Source organism: Mus caroli, unplaced genomic scaffold (genome assembly GCF_978045245.1).
Source record: "Mus caroli unplaced genomic scaffold, Mus_caroli_1 scaffold_7, whole genome shotgun sequence".
Classification (NCBI taxonomy): Eukaryota; Metazoa; Chordata; class Mammalia; order Rodentia; family Muridae; genus Mus; species Mus caroli.
The window spans coordinates 279,224-284,249 of NW_028227262.1; the positions used below are offsets into that span (position 1 = coordinate 279,224).

At 43.6% G+C, this 5,026-nt stretch overlaps 1 pseudogene; it reads right to left on the reverse strand.

Moving 5' to 3' along the window:
* Nucleotides 1-2,679: 2,679 nt before the first annotated feature.
* On the reverse strand, nucleotides 2,680-3,538 carry LOC147003761 (large ribosomal subunit protein eL8 pseudogene; annotated as a pseudogene).
* Nucleotides 3,539-5,026: the final 1,488 nt, after the last annotated feature.

A 5,026-nucleotide genomic window follows, 5' to 3' on the forward strand; every position in this document is an offset into this window, starting at 1 on the left:
GTGACTCTGAGACTAGCTTGAACATCTGAAACCTCAAAATTCACCCCCAGTAACACATTCCCTCTAACAAGGTCACATCTACTCCAAGGCCACACCTCTAATAATGCCACATCTGTGAGTCTATGGGGTTATTTTCATTCAGACCATAATGTCTAAAATGACATCAAAAGGGACATTGGGCATTGACTGCACCCATGCCGCTCACAGTGTAGGCATAGCAGGCCCAGGTGCCCAGATTGCCCTCTAGCTACCCTCTTAGGCATGGCCATGGGTAACTGAGAGGACATAGGCTCCCTTGCCCAACCATCATTATCTCTGACAAAGAAATCTGGATAGTTATAACAGAATCAGGGCAACCCACCTCTGTCCTTCTGAGGGGCTACCTACTCAGTCCTTGTGGAGTTTTATGGACCTACCCCTCCTATGTTGTATAAGGATGTATGTAAGGACATATGGTAAAGACAGCCCTATCAACTTTACCAAACTCTACCACTTATTTGTTTCTTTAAGGGTATCTCCATTACTTACTTCTTCCTAGTGGTACGAACCTGTACCATCCTCTTGCTGGGGATGGACCTCCTAGCCAAAGCAGGAGCCTCTATTTGTTTTACTTTCCCCATCAGCTTGACCTCTGGATCAGCAGCCATTCCCTTCCTCTTTTTCCTCCAAATCACACAATCTTACATATCTTTTTCCTTGTCAACTGTATTAGTCAGGGTTCTCTAGAGTCACAGAACTTATGGGTAGTCTCTATATAGTAAAGGAATTTATTGATGACTTACAGTCTGCAGTCCAACTCCCAAAAATGGTCAGTAGCAAGCAGGCCAAGGAGAGTCTTCTTCCAATGTCCTTATTTAGGTCTCTAGCAGAAGGTGTAGCCCAGATTAAAGGTGTGTGCCACACTCAGAGATCTCCCTGACTTAATCTTCTGGAATTCATAGCCACTATGCCTCAAGATCTCCATACCAAGATCCAGGTCTGAAACTTGTATCCCCCAGCCTCCAGATTAGGATCACTGGTGAGCCTTCCAATTCTAGATTGTAGTTCATTTCAGATATAGTCAAGTTGACAACCAGGAATAACTACTACACCACCCTCCCAAGTACATCCCTGAGTATGGAGCACTCAAAAGCCCTCTGTGGCCAAATGTCATCCCCGTCTTATCCAACTACAAAACCCTTTTATTCTTATTGAAAGCAAAATGGTGATATGTCTCCCACCCACCTGGCTCTTGTTGTTTGGAAAATTTTATCTGTCTGTTTTGGGTGTGGAGATGGGTCTGTATTTTCTGGTGTGTCCTTGTTTTCTGACATAAGTTGTTTTTTCTTGTGGCAAACATGGGACTCGAGATAGAAATGGGTCAAACTCAGTTGAATGTATAAATGATGGTAGCCATCACATGTTTGGTTTCTGGGTGTGTGAGCTTTCTGGGTTCTCTGTTTATTGGTTTTGTTTCTGCTTTGTCTGATGCTGCTGGACCAGTCATTAATGCCAATGCCACTTGCTTTGGCTGCTTTGATGGCCAGTACTCAGAATTTATTTCTGGGCTTTCTGGTTACTGGATTCTGGATTATATTTAGCAAGAATTCAAATGTCTTTGAGTATAAATAATATTAAAGTTGGTTTATGCTGTTCCTTTTTATTTGGAAGCTGGTTCTGGAGTTGGGTTACAGCCCCCTCTCCTCTAGACCCAAACATATTTGTTTAAAGGTTTTCTCCAAAATCTGTCCTGCATTTGGAGGGCCACCTGACTATGATAGAGAACAAAGGGATAAACAAAACAAAAGGATTTAAAGGAATGTATTTTGCAATGACTGATTTCAGTAACAGCTACTCATATCTCTGGCAAATGGTTAGATGAAAAATGTGTAAGCTTAAGTAAGTTCTTAGGGTCTGAAAAAAGTGTCTGAGGATGTGAACCTTGGTGTTTGAAGGTATGTAAATGCAAGTTATAAAGGTATAAGAAAGCAATCTAAGGTAAGAAAAATGTTTCAGATTTCTTACCCTGCTATTTTGAAGGTTTGGAGTTTTAATATTGATCAATGTGTTGTGGAAAATATTAAAAAGAAAGGCAAGTTCCCACTCTACACCCAGCTAGTCTCTGCCCGGTGGCAGTCTTGCCACCACTGTCTTTATATAGCCCCAGCAGCAACTGATTGTGGTCCTCCCAGCTCAGGTTTGCTGGTCTCAGTGCCACCGGTACCTTCTCAGCCATTTACTTCCAGTGGCTAGTTGTCACAGTTCCCCTTAAACCAGTAAATTAAAACTCTAGAAGCTTATAATTAATCAGTCAAATTTACATATCAATAAATTCTCTTTTTAAATTTTTGTTTGTTTGTTTGTTTGTTTGTTTGTTTTTCGAGACAGGGTTTCTCTGTATAGCCCTGGCTGTCCTGGAACTCTCTTTGTAGACCAGGCTGGCCTTGATCTCAGAAATCCGCCAGCCTCTGCCTCCTGAGTACTGGGATTAAAGGCGTGCACCACCACGCCCGGCTATAAATTCTCAATTCATAAGATTACCACACAATAATTTCAGAGCCAATAGACAATGATACAAGCTGCCCACCTAGAATAGACAAGTTATTCCAATTATTCTGTCCTTTATGATATTTATAGCTACCTGTGGCTATTTACAGCCACGTGGAATCTGAATCATCCTCTTCTTCTTCTTTTTTTTTTTTTTTTAGTTTTGTAATTATATTTAGGTACAGAAAATTTAGTGTACATTTAACCCAATTTAGTGGCGAGTTCTTTAGCCTTTGCTTTTTCCATCTTGGCAATGCGAGCCACAGACTTAGGACCCAGGACGTTGCCTCCCCAGTGGCGACGGATCTCGTCATATCTGTCATTATAATTGGTCCTAATAGTTTCCACCAGCTTAGCCAGAGCACTCTTGTCTTCCGAGTTAACCTGCGTGAAGGCAACAGTGGTGCATGTCTTCCTGTGGACCAGGTGCCCCAGCCTGGCCTTTCCCTTGATGATGCAGTAGGGCACCCCCATCTTTCGACACAGGGCAGGTAGGAAAACCACCAGCTCAATGGGGTCTACGTCATGGGCAATCACCACCAGCTGAGCCTTCTTGTTCTCCACCAAGGTGGTGACTGTATTGACTCCTGCTCGGAGGACAGGTGGTCTCTTAGTTGGGACATCGCCTTTGCCAGCAGCTTTCTTCTCGGCACGGGCCAGTAGCCTTTGCTTCTTCTCTTGCTTTGTCTCTGGCCTGTACTTGTGGGCAAGCTTAAGCAGCTGAGTAGCTGTCTGCCTGTCCAGCGCCTGGGTGAACTGGTTAATGGCAGGAGGGACTTTGAGCCGCTTGTAGAGGATGGCTCTTTGCCGCTGCAGCCTGATGTAGCGGGGCCATTTGACGAAGCGCGTTAAATCTCATTTGGGCTGGATGTCCTGTCCAATGCCGAAGTTCTTGGGCCTCTTCTCGAACAGAGGGTTGACCACCTTCTTGGCCTCCTGCTTCTTGACGACGGCAGGGGCCGGGGCCACCTTCTTCCCCTTGGCCTTCTTCCCTTTGGGCATCTTGCTCGGCTGCTGGAGAGAGCAATCATCCTCTTCTTGCTCCAACTTTCTTCCTCCTTCTTCTGGTCTCCTCCGGCTCCACCTCTCTATCTTAGCTCTGCCTCCCTTTTCCCTGTCCAATCATAGGCCTCCTGCTGGACTAATATTTAAATTAATTGGACAGGGAAAATCCTGCCATATCAATGGAATTATGTTAAACTGATAACACACTAACTACTATTTCTGTCACAAGCTCAATTTTAAATTTCCTCTGTCTTCGAGACATAGACAAAAATGTGCTTCTCATCATGCTAAAATATCTCCATTCAATCTGTATGTTCAGATCTCTGAACGGAGGAAAAATGTTCATGCTTTTTAAACCAAAGCCAGATACAGAACAGCAACTACTTCACCAATGGGAGTAGCTTCATCAAGAACAGAACCAAGTATGCAGGAGTGGTGGTGGATTGGGATTCTGTTGTTTGGACAACTGCTGTGCTGCCAGAAATATCAGCCAAAAAGGCTGAGTTGACAGCTTTAACTTAGGCTTTGAAGTTGGCAGAGGGGACTATAATCAGCATTAAAACTGACAACAGATATAGCTTTGCCCATGTACAGGGGCCCATATTACAAGAGAGAAAATTATCGACTGCTGAAGAAAAGATCATCATACTTGCTTTGCTGGAGACATTATGGCCTAATTTCAAAGTGGCCATAATCTATTTCTCTGGGCATCAAAAAAGAATATCAGATAAAGCTCAATGGAACAGACAAGCTGATAAAGCAGCATGGAAGGCCAAGCAAGCATTCACTGCCAACATTCTGGTAGCTTTACCATCCACAGTGCTCTCAGCAATCCCTGAATATACTGCAGAGGACAAATAGGATCAGGCCAAATGTCAAGGGATTGATAAGGGAAATAGATGGCTACACACTGCAAAGGGCTGTCCCAACTTACCTAGGAGTTTGCTAAACAACCCACCTATCAGATTCATCAAGTGTCACACCTGGGTCACTAAAAACTAAAGGAACTGTTCTGAGAGGCATGATACAAAATAATTAATATGGGTCAATTAATAGACTAGGTAATCTCAAATTGCCCTACCTGTCAGGCCAATGAACCCCTCTGACACCAATCAAAATTTCAAAAACCAGAATCAGAAGCCAACCACCAGGAGCCAACTGGGAAATAGACTACACAGAGGTAAAACCAGGCATATATGGTTACCAAATAACTGCTTGTTTTTATAAATACCTTTCCAGAATTGGTAGAAGCCTACCCTACAACGAAGGAGACTGCCAGTATAGTAGCAAAGATGCTTCTGGAAGACATTATACCTAAATATGGTTTGCCCACACTACTTGGGTCTGACAATGTACCAGCCTTCATCTCTCAGTTAATTCAATCTCTAGCACAGGTTCTGGGGACCAACTGGTGCCTGAGCCTGCCAGTTAGACAATGGGTAATCCACAACTGGGGGAGTGAGGATTTGAAAGAAGAATCAGAGAGATTAGAAGT